Source organism: Coturnix japonica, chromosome 2 (assembly GCF_001577835.2).
Source record: "Coturnix japonica isolate 7356 chromosome 2, Coturnix japonica 2.1, whole genome shotgun sequence".
NCBI classification, from domain to species: Eukaryota; Metazoa; Chordata; class Aves; order Galliformes; family Phasianidae; genus Coturnix; species Coturnix japonica.
This window is the reverse complement of record NC_029517.1, coordinates 31,332,612-31,340,907: the sequence shown is the minus strand read 5'-3', so window position 1 is coordinate 31,340,907 and position 8,296 is coordinate 31,332,612.

Here is an 8,296-nt window from a genome sequence, read left to right as displayed (position 1 = left end):
CTTAATGGAATGATAACTGTGCAGTTATTCCCTTTTGGGAACACTGATACATGGAGAATGAAACCTGGGTTTGGCAAAGCTCATTCATTGTGTACGTCATTGTGTCAGGATATGCTTATATGTGCACTCTGTGATGGAGTTTGTTTCCTTGCTTTTGGCATATTTAAAAAGAAAAGCCATGCAGATTTTAAAATTTTGAGTGCTTTTTAAGTGCAGGGTTTTTTTTTTGGTTGGCTTTTTTTTAGGTTGGCTTTTTTTTATTATTATTTTAGTGTAAACCAGATAGACTCTTCACCTTGGTGCGTGTTCATTACTGTGTGAGTAATCACCTCCAAAACCATTATCAAAGTGGATTATGGATACTCATGGCATCTGGCTCTGACCAGATCTGAAATTCTGATCTATGAGTATCTAGAGGTGCAAAATCATTAACAGTGAAAACTTTGAACAGACTTCACTGACGTTAGTTTCCTAAATTCTTTAGTTGGAAGATTGTGTGGCTTTAAGGAGTATGAAGGATTAGGAAACTTGATGAAAACAGAGCCAAAATAAATACAGAGTCCAGCAGTGATAGGACTTCGTAGGTAATGTATCCACACAGCAGGTGTATTTTAGTCTAAACCACATCCATATTTTATATGATCCTTTGTAGGATTACTGCAGACTCTTAAAATTAAAAAGTAGAAAAAGCCAACTAATGAATCATTTATATAAAGCAGACAATACAGAATGGGGAAAGAACTGGCTTTAGTTTCACATGAAGAAAACAACAGGACAGCTACTGATTTATTGAAGTGATTTTTCTGCTAGTGGAGAGAATACTACTTTTCCCATAAGATTCATTCAGTACTCAGTGAGGAGCAAAACGATGGTGCCAGGATGGGTTCAAATGGGAGTCAAAGAGCAGCTGAGGGAGCTAATACTGAGTGTTGCCTTTTAAAGATCTGAAGCAGTGTTTTTGGACACATAATAGACCTGGTGCTGAGGTACTAGTTCTAATATAGTTATGTGTAAGAGGTGAGAAACTCTGTGAAGAACCTACCTAAATAATCTTCTCCCCTTTTTCTGCCTGCATTGACTTGAAACTTCCCAGCAAGTGTGTATTTTGGTAGTTAAGTTAATAGCAAACTGATTGAACTGTGGTGGTGCGGATTTTATTCTATTTTATTTTATTTATGATGTATTTTATCTTTTGTTTGCTTGTTTTTGGTGGTGGTGGGTTTGTCGTTTTTTTTCTTCATTTTTTGAGGGTGGATGGAGGACTCCAAAAATCTATCATTTCTCATCAAAATCATTTCATTTTCTGTTTGAATTCATCCCGGGTAGTGGAAATTCATGACACAAATATTGAGTTTTTAGGTTTTTTACTGACTTTTTTTTAATGTGACTTTTGGCTTTAGTTAGTCCTAAAGTGGTTGTGATTCTGAAATTGTGCCAGGTTGGCTATGTCTTTAAAATCTTTTAAGTAGTTGAGTTGGCAGGCTGTTGTGAAGTACTTTCAGCTGAGAGCTCTGTGTGGCATGAAGAACATTTTTACTCTCCTTCAGCTCCACAAGAAGATTCTGGGTCTGAGAGGTAGTGATGTGTGTAATATTAGGGAAATGAGGTGATGTGGTGATTCAACACATACAGTTATTATTTTACTACTAAGTTTGCTGTTACCTGATATTTCAACTATGCCTTGACCCAAAACAGAATTTGATGTAGCAGAAGGGGCTGTTCCATCCCAAACAGTGATATAGAGAACACCCCTTAAGTCTGCGTGTCCTATGTGTAGTATCTCAAATGATCTTGAACTCTGATAGAATGCTAATGTTGTGTAAAGCAGTGTAAGCATATCTGGATCGCCAAAACAAGGATTCCTGTAATGATTAGAAACTGGAATAGATTCCTGAAAATTTAAAGAGCCTTCTAACAGTCCTCCTTGTTTCTCACTGCAGAAGCCAGCTCACTGAGACTGTACATATGTCTGAGAGCCATTTTTATATAATAATTTTTTCAGAGGCCCTCAATTTGCAATATCAAAGTTGACTCTGGCAGGAAGGAGGGGGAAGAAAAAGCCATAATCCTAATCTGCATGCTTAGGATCCTTCAGAAGCCGGACTGCTTGTGCTGAGGAAAGAGCAATAGGGTATCTGAGGTGAGACTGAGTTAAAGACTGTCAGTTTTAATTCTTCTCTTCTTAAGAAAGGAGATAAGACCTGTGAACCTTCAAAATTGAGTTTTCTTCTGCCTATGCGTCCCTGTGTCCCCTGTCCTTTCATCTCTCTCATATTAGGAACAGCTTAACCTCTAGTTCAAGCTCTTTATTCCAGGAGGTGAAATGCAATTTTGCCTACCTTTCTGAGAAGTCTTGAGATAGCTGTGTTGATAGGCAAGTTCTGCATGGTTCTACAGAGGCAGAGAATATTTTATGGTCTTTGCTGTGGATTCTCCACGTTTCCAATATGCATTTTACAGGAAAAATCTCATTGTTTCCTCTCAGAAGTAGAATATGAATCTTTTCCCTGAATGTTTTTACAGGCGTGGCTAATCATATCTCAGAATGTTTTCATACAGGGGTTTGTTTGGAGTTATTTCTTAGCTATAAACTGAGTTTTCAGAAGACACTGCATTTGGAATCGGGCTCTATGAAGTCTGATTCTTTTCCCTTCAGACCTGAAAATAACAGAATTTTTGGGCTGTAAATCAATTATTTGAAATACGACCCTTTGGAAGAGAAAGAAGTAAACACAGTTACACAAGTAGGGATGGAAATATAAGCGGTGATTGCTCTGTTAGGGCCTGGACTTGTTTTAAACTTGCTGCTTTTTTTTATTGAGGCAATGTTGTTCCAGCTCTTTAGTGCTGCTTATCCCTGGAAGTGTAACCCAATAGCATCTGGTCCTTTGCTGTGTACAGTTGGTGATCACTTCATACAATAATTTCCTTGAGCAAATATCCAACTGTAGACCACGGACTATTTAAATCAAAACAATGGTGGCCTTTCAGATAACCACACACATATCATAACTGCCTTTGTTTAGCCTGTCATAACAGAGCATCTGCTGCTTTATGAGTTATGTTCTTGTTTTGTGTTCATGAGAAAGTTTCCTGTTGATAAGGGGAGAGGAGAAATAATCTAAGCTTCCTGGGAAAGAGAGCTGCTCCTTACGGAATAAAAGAGCAACACTGAAGCTGTGGCATGATCTGGGGATTGTAACCAAGATATTTTCTTTGGCTGTTTCTTTTCTTACCTTACTGTGATAGTGTCTTACTTGAAACCCAGCATAGGGCTTGCACTCATAGGTAGTGCTGTTGCTGTAGTGGTTTAACCATCTTCCCCTCTTTTTTTTTTTTTTCCTTTCTTCCCTTTTTGTGTTGCACATTTGAAATGGAGCTTGGTTGATGCAAGTATTGTGCTAATGTGAGACCTGGAGAACAAGTCTCAATAGGAAACTCTCGAAGGTGTGCATAATAGTAATGCCAATTTTTTATGTTAATTCACTTTCTTATAAAATTTTCTCACTTTAGTTTACAAAGTCTTTGGAGAAGTAAAACTGAAAAGCCGGACTGTGACCTTTTCCTGGTGCAATTTGCTCTGGCTGAATCTGTTCTGGTCCTGCTCCTAAGAAGGCTTATTGTGGGGTGTTGACACCTTCAGTAACCCTTAGCCAGTTAAAATGCATAGTAACACAGTGTAGATCTTTAGAGATACAGACAACGCTGATGCTCAGCAGGCACCTGTCTGAGGATGCTGGCATTGCTTATGTTGCTCTGGCAGCAGATTCCCCTGGCAGAGGTCTGAGCACGAGGTATGAGGATGGTGTATGTGCACTGTCGTGGCTTCACATGCTGGGAGAACTTCATCTGTCTGTAGTCCATCTGCTCTGCATTTACCAGATCACATCAACACTACCACCCCTTGTTACAGCTTTGAAAGCAATACTGTGCACTAGCTTTCGTTGTTGCCAGGCCCATGGAAAAAGTAACCTCATTAATTCTCCTTTAGCTTGTACCTGTCATTCCAAGCACTTCAGATGGGGACTCAGCAATTGTAGCAGAACTAAAATCAGAGATTATGTCCTTGCTTTCATACCTTACTGTAAGCAGCCCTCTTCAGTTGTCTGCAAGCATCTGGAGCCCACTAAACTGAAGTTCAAAGCAAATGACACTATAACACACAATCATGGTAGCTATAGAAAATACATTATAATACATACAGATATTCTCCATATGCCTGTTAAAACACTTTCTGTAGTTAAGATCAGTACGCTTATTAATTTAAGAAGCTTTTAAAATGTGAAGTCATTAGTGTATTCAGTGGTGCTGTATGTTTTAGTTCTGTCACTTGTCAGCTTTGTCTGGATTGATTTGCAAACAGTAGCCTATGAGCTGGGGACCTATTTTCTGCTGAATTAAACATATTCAGAAAATGTAAATTCTTCCATCTTTGTTGTTGTGAACTCTGATAAAAGAAGCTGACTTTTGAACTCCAACTGGAATGCCTGATGAAGTTCCACATTGAATTTCCATCCAGGGAAACATTAATAGAAGCTCCAGCAAGCATAAATTTCAATACAGGTTATAAATCTTTGGATTTGAAGTGAATTGATGTTTTGGTTAAGATTGAAGGAATTCTTCCTTTGACACTCATAAAGCACATTTTGTGTTGAGCTGGAAACACAGGAAGGAACAAAGGCTTCAGGATGGACAAAAAGCTAGGAAATGTTGAATTGGAAAAAGTGGTGCCACTGAAAAAGTGACTAATGTGTTTATTAACATCTGAGTGCTGTTTGTGAGGAGATGGAATGGTAGTTGATGAAAGTTTGGAAGAGGAATGAAAAAGTCATTGACTTTTTGCATCTCTTTATGGAGTCTGAGGCAACACTCGACTAAGCTGGTGCATTTTACAACATCTGTAGCAATAGAATAACTGTGAAATGGATACAGATGGATAAAAAAGGTGAAGGGACTCTAGTCTACTCCTCTTTTAAAGTGAGCTGAGACATTACTTAGCACATGATATGATTAACACTATGCCCTCTGTCTTATGTGATGAAAGCTTCCCTTACTTTCAACGTTTTTTCTGGTCTTGGAGATCCACTGCAGCATATGAGATATTTTGCTTTGTTGATGGAGAATAAGGAAATTATTTGAGGTAAATAAAAATAGTAAGAAGTGGTGTCATTACAAGCAGAACTAGTGCTGACATTTCTTATAGTAAAAGATGGAGAGCAAGATGAGGTAGTAGTAGGCAAGTGTTCATCACCAGATGAGAAGAAATCTTGACAAGAGTCAAAGAGTATCTCATTCTTTTACTGTCCATTTCTCTATGGAGTAAAGTCATAAAACAAGACTTCTCTTGAATTGGACGTTTTGCTGATCAGGAAGTCAGTTGTAATACAAACACTATGGGAGAAGAGATGGCAACGTGCTGGAGCTAAGAACGTCTAATTCTGCATATCTACATAGTAACAAAAAGGTAGTTAATCAAGACTGGCTTGGGAAATGCATTCAATGTCTTCTCACCAAAAGTCTCCCAAAAAGCCAAGTGGCATGATCATAAGATTCTTCTGTCAAACCGCAGGTCAGAGGCATCTGATGTGGTTTTGTGCTGGTTGCCTCATCTTACAATGCAGAAGTACCTTCTGTAGAAGGATGGAATCCTGACCTTATTGGAATCAGTGAAACACTTGTGCATTTCAGAAGAGAGAGGATTTCAGTTCATATATTTATACAATGGAGATTATACTGTGATCTTGCTGTACTAAATATGATTTTTGTTCCTCAAATCAGCTGTACATTTATTTATTTGTTTTTAGCCTATGGATTAATACCAGTTCAGAAAAAAAACTGTATGGTACAAATAAAGAAAATAAGCAAATAGGTGAATTCTTAAATTAAAGTTTAAAAGGTTTCCTATATGCCAGTTATTCACAAAGGCTGTCTTTTCTTTATGGCTGTAATTAATATTATTGTTTATTTCTTTTTCCAAGCTACTTCCACCACTGTTATTCATGGAGTAAATTCCTTTTAGTAGCTACCTCAGTGCAAAGGATATAATAGCAGTCATCTTGATGCATTGGTCAACAGCATCGTGGTTACAAAGCTCTGTTCGGAGGTTTCCCAAAAGAAATAGTCTTTGCAGATTGGAACACTGTGTTTTTCTTCTATATAACATGATGGGATTCTCCTCAAAAATGCAGATTAGTGCTAAAAATGACAGTTGAAAGGGCACCTCTGAAAAGAGCTGTCACTTCTAGATAACTATGTGCCTACAAGCAATGGTTTTGTTTGTAGAACATGACTGCAGACTTTGGTTCCTACAACAAGCAGTTCTAGACTGCACTATGGCATATTGCTGAGAGAGAATAATTTCATCTAGCAGGGCTTGTACTTGATAAAACTGCATGGTGTTGTGCAGGAAAGAAAGGGAATGCTCCTTCTCCTAAGTTAAAGCATCTTACTTTCATGTTTGTTTAAAGTGAAGCAGTTTTGTCCTCTTTTCTGTATTTCTTCTTCAAAGATTTAAGACTGATGATTTGATGTGGATAAGCTTTGCAACCATCTCTTGTAGGGTTTTTTTTTTCTGTACTTAATAAGCAGTCCTTGCAGAATAGTGACAAAATGCATGACAGGCATGAGTTGCCACAGTCAAAATCAGCAACCCCATTGCCCAAGGTGTGATATACAGTGCTTACCTTCTATCATTTTTCTCTCCTTTTTGGATTAAAAAAGCACAGTTGTTACATAGGGAACTTATATTTGGCATTTCACTGCATAGTGGGTGCAGTTTGTTTTTATTCAGAGCATGATTCATTTGGTGCTTTATGAGGCTTTGGTGCATGACTTCTGTGTATACAGCCCCATGAGTTATGACCCTGCAGGAATGTTGTCTATTATTAGCTCTGTGTAGTAGCACAGCCTCTCTGAGAGGGTGCTGTACCAAAGAATCTTATCATCGAAAGGTCATGTGTTATTTCTACTAACTCTTGATTGAGAAAAGGCTATAACCTAATAAACTGAGGATGAGAGTGGAGCTGAGACTTAATCTTATCCCTGAGGGTAATTCCTCCAGTAGCCTTACAAAGATTCATAAGGCCAGATCCTGTAAAATGTGTTGATGCTTGAAACCCGCTAGGGTTGGACTAAATAAAACCAAGACGCATTTAGGTATCTGAATCCTTCTGTGCATCTGATCTTCAAAGCCTATTCAATGGCATATGTAGTATTCAGAGAAATATTGTTAGGATCAAACCTAGATATATATAGTTTGGTAGGTTTTTTTAAAAAAGATCCATTAAGGATAAAATCACTTTCAGTACCAGATATTGATGATGAAATTAATTCTCCTCTCATATTATACTGAAATTTCCTGAAGGTCTAAATTGAAGGTCAATTATTTGATCTGTATGGAAATAACGAAGTGCAAGCATAAGTCATCCAGAAATACACAGGAAAAAATGTGGGCCTCTAGACTCCAGGGTGGTTTCTCTGACTCAGGCTAATGTATTCCAAGTTTACTTTAGATCTTTTGTTTAAATATGTATTTGCATCTCTAGTTGCATGGAGTTCTGTGTGTTGGTTTAGAAAATCTGCAATTGAAATGTTACAGAATACACATCACTTTCACAGCAGTTTGTGGCAAGAATCCCTTGAGAAATGGTTGAGAGAGAAGTAGTTTGTTGCCAAATAATTTTTAGTGACTCAAACTGCCATCTGTTTTATAGAATCTTAATTCAAGCTCTGCATATTGAAATAGGCCCTGGAACATCTGCAGTCGTCTTCTTGATTTTTGGCTTATAGCATCCACTTAGCTGGAATCTCCCATTCCGTCCTCAGCCCTTCCTTCCCCCAGAGATATCACAATTGTCTTTTTGTTTTAAGTATTGTAGCACAGTGACAACCATATCCATACCCACAGCTCTCTGATTCCATGCTCTTAAACTAATTCCTTATTCATGTCATTATAACACCACATTTCTATGGTGTTTCAAGGTGAAGAATGATGACCTTAGTCTTAAAATTCTGATGGGGAATGAGAGTTATGCCACCTGTGTGGATAATACCTGAAATACTGTATTCTTCTTAGCTCTCTCCTTTGGAGCCAGGCTCCAAATTCTTCCCATTCTTTGTAATCAGTGTTAGGTCTGCTCTTCTTTAATTGTCTCATCCTCCCTGCTGTTTGCCGCTTAGTGCAGCATAGAAGTAACCCAATTTCCAGAATATAAGAAGTTCTGTGCTGCCCTCGTGTAAAGTATCCACATATTCTGTTCACAGGGATCAACATGGCTTGACTTTCAGCTTGATTTTC